At 40.0% G+C, this 13,565-nt stretch overlaps 1 long non-coding RNA gene across 1 annotated transcript in view; it reads right to left on the minus strand.

Moving 5' to 3' along the window:
• LOC144898234 (uncharacterized) overlaps nucleotides 1-13,545 on the minus strand; it is a 43,888-nt gene extending 30,343 nt beyond the window's left edge. Inside the window, exons 1-2 of the long non-coding RNA XR_013627123.1 lie at nucleotides 13,341-13,545; nucleotides 12,918-12,986 (exon numbers count right to left, since the gene is read on the minus strand). This is a non-coding gene — a long non-coding RNA (uncharacterized LOC144898234). The remainder of the gene's footprint in view (nucleotides 1-12,917; nucleotides 12,987-13,340) is intronic.
• Nucleotides 13,546-13,565: the final 20 nt, after the last annotated feature.

Raw genomic sequence — 13,565 nt, forward strand, 5'->3', positions numbered from 1 at the left:
ATCACCTCCACCACACCATCTGGGTCCTTGCGTTCTTACAAAACACTAACATGTGTGCTACGTCTACCCCCACATCTATGCAACCAACACTGGATTAGTCATTCTGCAATCTGCTACTGTAGTTTACACATCATGCTCAGTAAATTGGATTTTGTTATATGAACGTTAGTATCGATAAAGGACAGTGTCAGAATTGGATCGTTTATTTTATTGATATTGTTACATGGTCTTATAACGCCATATTTATATATTGTTAAATTCTTCACATACTATAAGTTTATTGACGTTTTTGCATGACTTTTGTTTGTCCTGTGTTTTATTTTGATTACAATTCAAGGCAAAAATCACAAAAACATTCAATATTCTGGAGAAATTTCAAGTGAAAGGTATCGGTACTGATATGATCAGTAATGGTGCTGTACTTTATTTACTTGGAATCTGCAATTTTCAGTACCTAACAAAAACTACATGTAGGTGATGCATATGTTCCAGACATCAACTACCTTAAATGAATCATTTCATCTATGAATCAGATGACACAGCTAAATAAAGAGCACTTTGGACTCTGGAATCAAATCAAAGAATAGGAAAAATAAGCCTACTTTCCTACAGTATATCCTACTTATTATAAAATAGCGGTGCTGGATGTTCACAAAAGCTACATTTGTCTCCATTCTCACTGCAAAACCCGTATTAAGGCAGCTCAGCACTCAGGCAGCTTTAGAATGATGCTTGTTTTCAAGCCTTGTCTCCCCTTTGCCAGATAGAAACATGACACTGATAGTCACAGACAGCATGTCATGACCTTTGGCTGGGTCTCTGCTTCATTAGCTTCACTGAAGTCTCGCCATAGAAAGATGATAGAAATGTGATTATTTTTCCAGTTTAGAGAGAGTAATAATATGCGTTATACTGTTTTACACCAGCTGGGGAGCCCTTGGTCAAGGTAAACATGGCTGAACTGGGCATTAGACACTCTTGAGACAGCAGTTAGTTTGACATTGGAAAACAATTACTACTGCAAATACTACTGCAGTTAAATTTGTCATATTGTTTGAGTTGTTCTCAGGTAGATTTCATTGCACATTAGGACTTTGTATGAATGGGGCAGGTACTACACAAAATGCGGCAGAGGCGGGGTACACCATGGACTAGTCGCCAGCCAATCACAGGGCACATATAGACAAACAACCATTCACACTCACATTCATACCTATGGACAATTTGGAGTTGCCAATTAACCTAGCATGTTTTTGGAATGTGGGAGGAAATCGGAGTACCCGGACAATATATTAATATAATATATAATATAATAATAATATATATTCATAAAAATTCAGTTTTTGTATATTTCAGTTTACATCTGACGTCTGGGAATACCGAAAACTGAGAAGTATGACCAACAGAAGTTGATCAGCGTACTTTAACAGGCTGCATTCACCGTCAAAGTTTCCACTATTTTATTTATGTAATTGCCGTGACGCTACCAAGCAGGAAAGATTCCGATTAGAACAACCACTACCCAGCTTTTCTAACTTTAATCATGAGTTTATGTTGCCTGGCTCCTCTGTACAATAATGTATAGTATAAAACTATCACATTGGTTTATATACTGGCACCATCTGGCTATTAAAGTTAAATTAAAGTGTCGAATGTGGTTTTCCTTGTTAAATCATCTCTATTAACATCTATCAAGAACCTTTGTTTACTTTGTCCCACCACTTTTATTGGCAAATAATGAACATTTTAATTTGATTTTATTCTAAACTTTAACAACATTAACTTCCCACGGGCGCTTTTCTTGGGTGGTAAGTTCCCTTTTACGGTGTAATTACTCACAGAAGCTCCAGTGGAGCCTGCAGGATGTCTGCCACCTGTTCACATGCCAAGCACCACCAGACCTGTTTCACCGCACTCCCCTTTCCTGGGGCCTCCTTCTTTGATCAATAATTCTATGTTCACCTGTCAGCCATCAATATGTGCAGCAACTAGGCGGCCTTTGTTATCTAATGACACATCCGCGATCAAGTGAGCCAGCCACTGGTCGGGCGAGTGTGGCCTTCTCAGTCATCTGGGCTGTGCTTTTTCTCTCAACTGGAACCAAGAGTTTGAGAACACGGACAAAGCAAACAAACTTCCTTCTGTGTACCGCAGCTTCAGATGCTTCCACAAGCTAGCGGGAAGACATCTGAGCAGCATTAATTATTCGGGAGCACCTGGGACATCTGGACAGGCTGAAGCTGAATAACATGAGCTCATCTGAAGAAGAGCGGAACATGAGGACAATAGTGAATATCATCAGGAGAGGGACAGGGACAGCCTGAGTCATGGCCACTCAGATGAAGATGCACCTGCATGCGTTTGCTCTACAGCAATATGTTTGACTCATCAAACCAAAAGAGTCAACGGAACATTATTTTAGCGGTGGGAACACTGGCAGGAAACATACTCTCCTCTATTATCTTTCCTGGTGTTATCACTGGCAGCGCTACCTTGATCTCTCCTCTCTGTTATAACCTCCATGTCCGGCTCCACTCGCACGCTATCCCAACATAACTCCTCATACTGAATTTAGTGAGCTGTGTTGGAGAAAATTATGTATTGATTTGAATTTTGTGTCTTCTTCTTTCTATTTGGGCTTTTCCCTTCAAGGGTCGCCACAGCAAATCAATCCCCTCCATCCAACCCTTCTGCATCTGTCTCTCTGACACCAACTACCCACATGTCCTCCTTCACTACATCCATAAACCTCCTCTTTGGTCTTCCTCTACACCTCCTACCTGGCAGCTCTAAATGTAGCATCCTTGTACCAATATGGACATGTCCGAACCATCTCAGTCTGGCCTCTCTGACTTTATCTCCAAGGCCTCTAACATGTAATGTCCCTCTGATGTACTCGTTCCTGATCCTATCCATCCTGGTCACTCCCATTGAGAACCTCAGCATCCTCATATCTGATACTTCCAGTTCTGCTTCATGTCATTTATTCAGTGTTACTGTAGACCAAACAACATGGTTGTTCTCACCACAGTTTTGTATACCTTTCCTTTCATTTTAGCTGAAACTCTTCTATCACACGTCACGCCTGACACTTTTCTCCACCCATTCCACCCCAAGTACTTAAAAGTACTTATAGGTTTGACTTTTGTGTCTCATTGCACATAATTGCGGTGCGTTCTAGGACTGCGCAACAAAGTGAGAAATCATAATGCTTGATGAAAAACATTGCTAATGAAACAAAGATGTGTCAAAATTGTGGGCTTTCTAACAATGACTCTGACATGAAAGCAAGTATCGCTCTTCTCAACGAGCAGCACGTGCTGCTGTAGGCCCCAAATGGACAGTTCTCTGCAAATGTGTTGTGCTTTTCAAGGGTTTTTTTTGTCTCCCACGTCTCCTACAGCATCCATTACAATTACAGTAATTACTCATTTATTGTGGTTAATTGGTTCCAGACTTGACAGTAATAAGTGAATTTTATTAGGGTTTATTGTGCCTTTTTGTTGTCCTAACATTTGTTGTTCTATGTTCAATTAGGTAAATTAAGCAATCATGCCATTTTGCCACCTACTACTGCATTACATTACAATCCTGTGGCAAACTCTTTTATTTTTGTTAAATTGGTGAATTTTTTTAGTTTTAAACTTGTAAGTCCACTTGTGTGAGAGTTAAGAAACGTCTTCACTGTACAATAAATTAGTTATATGTTGTATAATTAATAAAACGTATGGTAATATGTAGAACTGTATTGTTAAGTAATATGACTCTATAGTCATCTGTAGCAATACATTTGTCTAAACAACAGATCCCAAGCAGCTATAGTGTCAGGGTTACATTTAAGTAACAAAATTATATGCAAGCAAAAATGTGTTCTCATGGATGCACAAACAAAACCAAACTCTATACATGTAGTATGTTGGGAATACGTAGGTTTATGGTTTGATTTACACTATTAGGTCCCCAAAGGAGGTTTATTTTTTATCATAGTTCATGTAAAAGTCAAAGATGTCAGCCATTAATACTGCAAATCAATACTGGAATTTCCACAAGGGTGTTCATGGAAATGAATAATTACCTTAAATATAATTCTTTGGCTTTGAAACACATAGTCGTCTCTTTGTATGAATGAGGGTTTTATAGTGTTTATGCAATTTACCATGATGTGTGAAGAATTCATAACATTCAGATAAGAAGGTAGTTTGGAGGATTGACTCTCCTTCAAAAGTGTAGTTCTTGCGCTACAGCCTAATCCTTCTATAAACCACAACGCTTTTGCTCTGACATAAAGAAACATTGGTTGCATTGAGAGTGCATACAAAGACGAGTTCATATATTTGGCATAAAAGGTGTGTTAATGAAATATGCACTTCAATGGAGTACTTAAAATAGACTTATTTAACGATCAATCTTACGGAGTCATAAGCCAGAGTGTAATATCGGAGCCATATTTCACAAACCAAACCAGCCCAGTGACTATAACTTAAAACAGAGGTCCAAACAAATCCTGAACCTCCTTAATCACACCCCAGCCTGGAGATGAAGTTCCCAAGACGTAACACTCACTGTGCTTACACTAGATACCATTTCAGCTCCAAAACTAATGGTAATACCAGGAAAGCCAATGTCTGGCTTCTTCTGTACTTTAGCCATGTCTCCATCAAGTTTGGCTCAGCATGAAACAGCAAGATGACACATGATCTTATTGTCTTATGTTTCCAGTGTGAGGGTGTGTAGGCAGGATGGCGCTAACTGTGTTAGCAACAATGGAGGGCATCCAGCATATTGACCATTTTCTCGATGTTTATGGCAACAAAAATACAACCTTTGTTTGTAGATAGTCGGAAAAACTATGGCAGATTAAGCAAACATACTTTCAAGAAGTTGATTACAACTGCTGGCTGGCGGAAGCTGTTCACAGATGGAGAATACATGAACAAATCTTTAATACAAATTTCAGAGCATCTATTCTCTATATTTAAAAAATAAACAGGAAATGATTCAGAAAACTAATGAACTCTGTCAAGACTGGCAAGGGTAGGACCAATAGAGTAGCAAACAAACATCACCAGCAGGCAAACTCATCACATTCATTCTGTGGAAGCAGTTGGTGACTCAAAATTGTCCATAGGTATGAATGTGAGTGTGAATGGTTGTTTGTCTATATGTGCCCTGTGATTGGCTGGCGACCAGTCCAGGGTGTACCGCGCCTCTCGCCTACCCCCAGCATACCCCTTGACCCTAGTGAGGATAAGCGGCATAGAAAATGGCTGGATGAACTCTGATGGGGTTTTTTATGTTAAAGTTGGCTACATTGTGTATTCATTTTACACAAACATGGGAACAACCCAAAAAGGCCTACATAGTTTGGTGTTAAAATTATTTCATAGTAGACCTACTCTTGCCTGAGTCCCAATTCAGTAAAAAACTCAGGTTTTGTTTAGCTCCTTATGACAAGTAGTGTAAATTACTGTCATTACTTAATCATCTAAAGTACTGTATGATGAGCATACCCTCAAAGGGGACCTATTGTGCTTTTTCCACTTTTCTGACCTATAAATGTAGTTAGAATGTTGTATACTCGTGTTAAACGATGCCCAAGTTTCAGATAATGAAGTTTGCGCATTTGGAGGTGAGCCCTAAAAGAAGTTTGGGATGGCTCAAAACACTCATTTTCAAAAGGTGTGGTAAAACTGCTCCATTTGTGATGTCACAGAGGGGCGGACTTCCTTATATGGCTCATAGTTAGGAAGCACTTTGGGCGTGTGACCAATCACAGCGGAGAGGGCATTAAAACAGAACGTTTAGGCAGGAAGCACAAATCAAAGGTAAATACAGCTGGAATGGGTGCAGATTCTGGAAGATCTAAAAGTATTCTGTGCGATTTTACACACAGCATGTGTGTAGCTGCTCTATAGGAGACCACAACTCAATACAAAGAGTCAAATCCAAAATGGTGCTTTTGGGTGAGGCATCTGGAAGGTCTGAACTTAAGACGAGGATAGAACAAAGAGTTAAAAATAGCATCACAACACATGTGCTGTTCATAGTTGTAAACTACATTACTCTTGCACATTGTGTACACCGACACAAAGAATTTGCAAGTGGCTTTTTTTCCAGCAGTGAGCTTCTCATCAAAGAAGGGGACAATCAGAAAAACAATTACTGTTTGGTGAATCATGCTGGTGAGTTGGAGCCTCTCTTCCTAAAATATTACGGCAATGCAAATACAAACCATCAAAGAGCACCATGTTTACGTAAATTCCCAAGTGTGGAGAGAGACGGTCATCGGTCCAGCTGAGTGTCGACAGTGAGAGTCATCAAAGAGACTTTATTGCCAGTATCTGGCAAAAGCCCCAAACAATGGCAGGATGGGGCTATAAGTCTCCAGAAGGCAAGACATATAAACATCTTTAAGAGCAATTTGTTAAACTGGTACTGAGTTTTGGAGGAGAGTGTGGTGGGTCATTCCATTTCCTGTTTTTAAGCGGCGACGATGGCCTGCGTGTGCCAACAACCGTAATGACTCAAAAAGGCACCGCTCACACACTCATTCAATGGCCAGTCATGTTCACAATGGAAGCAGTGGAGACATGTACACATCCCGAGGTCTACATGCACATTATCTCATCATTAGTGGTGATGCCAAGTGAAAGAACACAATGGTTTGCTAAGAGCCTCCTCACACAGAGGACATCCTCCCCATATGGTGGAGGTGATGTGGGGGGGGGGGAGTCTGGCTCCAGTACTAATCTTCTCTCACTGTTTATAAAATAAACAGGGCCCTGAACACTAACCTGCCCAGTCCCCCTCCCACCTGAGCCCTCTACATTGCATCTGGCTGACCTCTGATCTCCACTGCTTAAACTAGGCTTCCTGTCCAGTTTGCTACCAACGTGGCATCATGGTCAAATCTGCATGGTCTGCATTTTCTATGCATGGGAAGAGGCGATTACCAACATATCCCCTTGGAGGTGGCCCACTCCCACACACTAAGGGTTAGAGGATGGAAGTTGGCCCATAAGTAATGAAGCACGCTACCGGTACTATAAATGTACAATAACCTCTTTTTTGAGGTACAGGCTGCAAAATATTAAAAAAACAAGTACCGGTATGTTTTCCTCAATAAGGCCATCCACTCCTCCCCCTTGGAACCAGCAGTGGTGGAATGAGGTGAGATAAGCCCATGGTTGGGCTCCATCAACACATGAGGCTTGCCAAAGCGAGTAGAGTTACAGACAGCCACTCCTCGGGGGCTCAGGGGAAGGGGGCTACTGCAAAGAAACGGGAGGCGGCTAATCTGCCGCCAACCTGCCTGTTGATGCCCACCATCTGTGTCTGTTACTCATCACCATACAGCCTGGAGCCTCCGCAGGCTCACACTGAAGTAAACAAACACCCGGAGAGAACCATTTATAGGCTAATTCTCTACCTGGCCACATGTTAGGTAGTCATTATCAGCGCTGTTCAGCAAGCAGGAGGACTGCAGCCAGCAGGGAGAGGGATCATTTTATGTTATTGATAGAGACAAATTAACATGATGTACACTTCTCATACGGAGTAGTTGACGACCAGACTCCTTAGACCAGGGATGTCCTAACTTTTTCCACCGAGGGCCACATTCTGAAAAATGGAAGTGGCGGGCCACTTTTGCAAACCAACACATGTTGATATGCCAAGACGTTAGCTTTGTTTATTTGTCATATTGCAACTTTTTAAAAAAGTTTTTTTTAAAAAATGTAAGGATATGCTACTAAAATAACATTATTTTTCCTCATAATATTATGAGTTTATTCTTCTAAAATTGCAACTTTTTTCTCCTTAGAATATGATGTTTCTCTTAATATTTTGACTTTTTTTTCTTGCAATATTAGAACTTTTTTGTTTCTTATAATATTAGCATGCATTTTTTCTTTAATATTTCTATTTTGTGCTTGTTATTTTTTTCCTAATATTTTCACTTTGTTCTTGTAAAATTACTGCTGATTTTTTTTCCATATTTGCGTTTTTCGTTTGTTTTCGTGTTCAATTATATTTTCAGAATGTGCCGCAGAGCAATAAGAAAAACAGCAACTGCTAATGGCCCCGGGCCAAGCTTCGGACATGCCCTCGTCTGACAATAGAGAAACCAAATAGAACACCACATGACCAACAACTTTGAGGACACCGACTTTTAAGACAATCCTCAACCCCGAAAAATCCTGGTTAGCCATGTGCCTCGACCCAGCGGCATTTAGAAAGATCGATGATTGAGGAAAGACTAATGGAACTGCTAAACTCAGCAGAATTTTATTTGGTGAAATTGATGTACTAAGTGCATACACAAGCAGGTGGGTGTTGCAAGAGTTGAGTAAAAGTAAACACAGTCATGTGAGTCACGAGATAAAATAACCACTTATGAATCCAGCCTACCCTCCAGGGTAAGATTACCGTACCTGAGAACATCCAAGAAAAAAACTAAAAAAAAAACCTCTTAGGAAATCTATTTTAAAATTGACACCCTTTCATATGTGCAAAAACAACTGAAACCAGTGACAGATGTATGCCAAGCAATGTTGTACAAATTCATAGTTCTCACAAACTAGTTCAAAACAGCATAAATGTGTATCGTTCACATTCATAGTCCACCATTTAAATTTTTAAAACTACTTGAAAGGTCGTTTTTTTCATATTTTTAGGTGAAAAGTGAGAATGAAAGACTGAACTTGTTTTGAAAAGATAGGTATGCCTTCCATCACCAAATGAAACTGTTCACAGTTTATTGTCACTATGTATTGTCCTACTGGAATTGTACAACAATATTAAATATAAAGTACTTTTCTTTATTTATGCTTTTTAGTCTATGCGTTTTTTTCTTCACAGCCTGCAAACATAAGCCACAAAAAATAGTGTTGTTTCATGCACTGAAATCAATTCTTAAACATGCAGCTAGTATCCAGAAGTCCTCAGGAGCACTTGTGAGAGGAGGGTCGGGGGTGGATTGAATTGGAAATGGGTCAGAAGCAGGAAGTCAATTGAAATACTGCAGAAAGAGGTACGGAATCAGGAAGCTCTAGAGAGCTTTCTGTGTGGGTTATTGTGTGTAGCAGCTCTGTAGAAGTCCACAACTCAACTGAAAAATAGACATTTTTTGGGCATATAAATTACTCAGTTTTTTTCACCATTTGTCTGTGGTCCTGGAAAAGAGTGAGGACCTACTGTAAAAAGTTTGTAAGGCCAACCTTTGATCTAGCTTGTATAATGGAAAACACAGTATGTTCCTCATATCCAGTGAGCGTATATACTGTAATGTGTGAATTAGGGCCTGGTTTTGATGGTCTTTTAGGAAAAACTGTGTGTCAGGCAGAGGCCATTTAGGCTTGGCGGGTGTCGGGTAATAGGTGTCTGCTGCTTACGCTTCATTTACTTGACGAGACCTCCAGTCAGAGTTGCTTGTATGCCTCTGGCATTGCTGAGGCAGGAGGTGTAGAGAGGTAAGAGGTCAGAAGGATGATAGGGAAAGTGGGGTGGATGGGGGTGCACTGATGGAGATGAAATGAAATACCTAGCCCCGGGCTCACACTGGATCCGTCGCGGCAGCGGTCCTGGTCCAATCCGTCTTGCTGCAAAGTGCCAAGTCCCAAGTCCTCAAGGAGCAGTGCAGGTGTGCAACACACATAACCCCCACACGCCCATCTTTTACAGAGAAAATATCCTCCAGGGACAGCATCAAGCAGGTAATTGGCCTACACATTTACTCTGCCTCATTTACCTTCCTTGGATGGGGTGTGGCGGCTCCACAGAACGTCCCTTTACGTTTGTCGACTTCACGAACAGGGGCAAAGGGCGTGGCTCTTTTTAACTGGAACTAAGTCTCTGCAAATATTGTGTTGTTTTTCTCCATAAGGTAACTCTTGAATCATAAAAACTCATACAAAGTTATATAAGACATAAAAATGACTACTCTATCAAAACATATAACACATACACCCTTTGCGTTAAGGCAGGGTTATCTAAACTTTTTTCCACAAAGAAAATTAAAGGATTTTTTTCTCTCCATACATTAATGCTTGCTGTTCACTTTTAGATTTTTTCCTCACAAAATCACGACTTTACTTCCATAATATTTGGATTTTATTCTCGTAATATCATTACTTTTTCCTTACCTAATTTGTCACTAAAAATGCAAATTTATTTTTGGTTTTGTTTGTTGTTTTTTTCTCAAAATAGTATTATTATTATATTACTATTATGCTCATAATATTAGGACATATCTTTTTCAATTAATATTTGCACTTTATGCAATTTCCACTTTATTTTAACATTATTTTTTTCTTAAAATATTTAGATTTTATTTTTGTAATGTTACTTTTTTCTACCTAATCCCCCCAAAATTGTTTCACATAATATTACCACATGATATCATATTTATACTATATAATATTATATTCATGTTCATATTCATTATTTTATTGTTCTAAAAAGTATTGTATTTCCTTGTATTCTTTATTCTTTGTGTGAATATTATGACTTTCTCTTACAATTATTGCTCTTTTTTTCCATTTTTGCTGGGAGTTAGGGGGGCTGACTCGTTTCATGTATGTTGATCTATGTGCTGAGGGCCAATAAAAAACAGCCCCTGGCCACACTCTGGACACGCATGTGTTATGGCAACATAAATAATACTGATCAGTTTATTGCTTGAAATCAACAATACAAATCAAGCATCTTTTCCAACAACATTCTAATTCAGGCAGCGTGTCTCTACTGGGAATAAGTGAACAGAGAGCCATGATGACATTTAAAGTACTTTGCTAAATGCACCCATGAGAATCTTAGGTTGTTATTCTATGTTAAATTTACCATCCACTAGCCATATGTGTGGCCATTTGTAGACCATAAATGGAAGCGAAGCAACACAGTGGAAACATCACAGGTGCTAAAACTACATTGCAGAGGTTCCATTTGGAATTACTGCTCCAGACTTAAACATAAAAAAGTCACAGTATAGTCTCTGGTGGAGTTATGGTGGACAGATAAAGCGCATGGATATATTTCTAAGGTCATATATTAATATGAACAGAGATGTCATGTTTTCATACAGAAATGTATGAGAGCTGTTTATGTTCACGTATGAAATGTATGCTATATTTGTAATAAATCTGCCCACATTAATATGTTATTTAACAACAGTATTGTTAAATCACACTGTGTACAATGCATGTCCCCACTTTAATGGGGGTTACGTTCCAGGACCTATTGCGATGCGTGGGTAATGGAGGCGCCCATAAAAATGTCTATTTTTGCCAACACAGTTCACTCCTACTCCCCCAAAACCTCCTGCCAGCTTGACCTAGATGGTCTCCTATGACATTGGATTAACATTTGCAATAAAAGTGTTGTAATTAGTAGATTAGATTCAGCTCCAGAGCTGTTCTCTTCTCTCTTCAATTACCTTTGTTTACTCATGACAGAAGCTAACAAGCTAAATGCACAATCCAGGTTTAAGCCCTCACACACATATTCATATTCCTGTTAAAGTACTCACCACTTATGAATGATAATGTAAGATGATCAATAGAACATTTGAATTGGAGAAATGGGTCAGCACGACAACCAAGCTAACATCTGTTATGTGCCAGCTTCCATCTCTCTCACACCAACTACCCTCATGTCCTCCTTCACTACATCCATAAACCTCCTCTTTGGCCTTCCTCTACGCCTCCTACCTGGCAGCTCTAAACGCAGCATCCTTCTGCCAATATATTCACTACCTCTCCTCTGAACATGCCCCAACCATCTCAGTTTGGCCTCTCTGACTTTACCCTGTGATGTACTCGTTCCTGATCCTATCCATCCTGGTCACTGCCAATGAGAACCTCAACAGTACATAAAAGTGTAAAAATTGTGTTTAACAGTGGTACATGTATTCTGTACCGTACATTTTGCCTGTATTGTTAGGTATTTATAAATTATTACCGACTTGATTGTGATTGAAACGGACTATTTTCAGAGGAAAATAGGTTGTGTGTGCACAACTCGTTGTGGTTGTGTACAATAAATATACTGGAAGTCATTTGTACTGTATATGTATGGCATGAGACACAGAGTACCTCATAAAGACACTATGAGGGGAATATAAAAGTAACATCTCCTTTTGCAGCAATTTTGGGATGAGTCGGTGATCCTCCCTGGTTCTTCTCTTTTAATTTAAGATCTTATCTTCATTCTTCTTTCACAAGATGAATGTTTTCCCTCTCGGGCAATAAATAACTTAGTATTCCCTCTGCTGGGCAGTGCTCTCATGCACTATATTTGTAACTTCAGCCTGTCAATTTCACCCAGTCAATCCAGTCACGCTGGTTCAAAAGTGGCAATGAGATACCTGAGCCCACAAACCCACAAACATAACAGTACTTTTACACACTGAGCCTGGGAGCAGGGAGAATGACCCTCGCATCACATGAATCAAGCATTGTGACGGGGGTCCGTTAGGCCTGGGATCACACAGAGCATCACAAGTCTCTTTTGACCGCTCCTTCTCCTATGTCTATTGGCCAACGAAGGATATATTTCCGTTGATGAAGAGATAAATCAGATCATCTCTGGAACACAGAGAGAGCCTTCTTGCTCATCCCCCTTTGACATGTAAATGCCACGGTGGCACTGAAAGAGCGCCAGGTGTCCCATGCAAAGGGGCAAAGCGTGACGGTGCATGCATTCCTCCGGGGCTGCCAACGTTAACTGTTGCCGTGCCTCGCACGGACACACCCCATACACACACCGTGTGGAAGGGACGCCATGAGAAAATTAGAGTTAGTGTCAACATAATCGAAGCAAGAATAACTGCCTTTTCTTGTAATCTCTTGTAATCTGAACCCCAGAGGTCAGAGGTCAACAGCTGCAACTCACGCCTAGCCGGACAATTAGAAACGACTTACCTAGATGACCAAGGTAGCGACTTGCGGTGAACTCCTGTAGCCCGGGGCAGCACACCAAGTGTCCCACACCTCCAAAGGAAGAAAATGGCTATTAGACTTATTCAAACAGTGAATTAAGACAAGAATGGAAGGCTGTCATTAGTTTGAAGACATGAGGATTGACCTCCTGAGGGACAAAGCCTCTTGGTGTTGAAAGGTTAAATATTTGTGCAACAAATGAACACACACACACACACGCACACACAGAAACATTAATGTTTCATTATCTGAGAAGACACATTTGACATTTGATTTTTTTCATTATCCAAGGGCTAAAGGTAAATATCACATTTATACTTGATCACTTAAGTTAAAATGTAATGAAAATACACACACAAGCTAATGTTTTTTTCTGAAAGAAAAAAGAAAAATGAGTACACTTACCTGTCAGCCGAATCTACTGCAAACTGGTGAGCTTGTTCTATCAGAAAGACAAATAACACCTTCCATTTAAAACATGTAAGAGTAAGGATGTCATACACGCTTTTTATTGAGATATTATATGGAATATTTAAACATCTCAAGCACCCAAGGCTAGGTTTCAGTAGCGACTATGCTGCGCCATCTGCTGGTAAGAGTAAGACAAGGCGCCTAGCCAAAAAGTGCAAC

Source organism: Doryrhamphus excisus, linkage group LG3 (assembly GCF_037039965.1).
Source record: "Doryrhamphus excisus strain RoL-2023G ecotype Guam linkage group LG3, RoL_Dexc_Guam_v1.1, whole genome shotgun sequence".
Lineage (NCBI taxonomy): Eukaryota > Metazoa > Chordata > Actinopteri > Syngnathiformes > Syngnathidae > Doryrhamphus > Doryrhamphus excisus.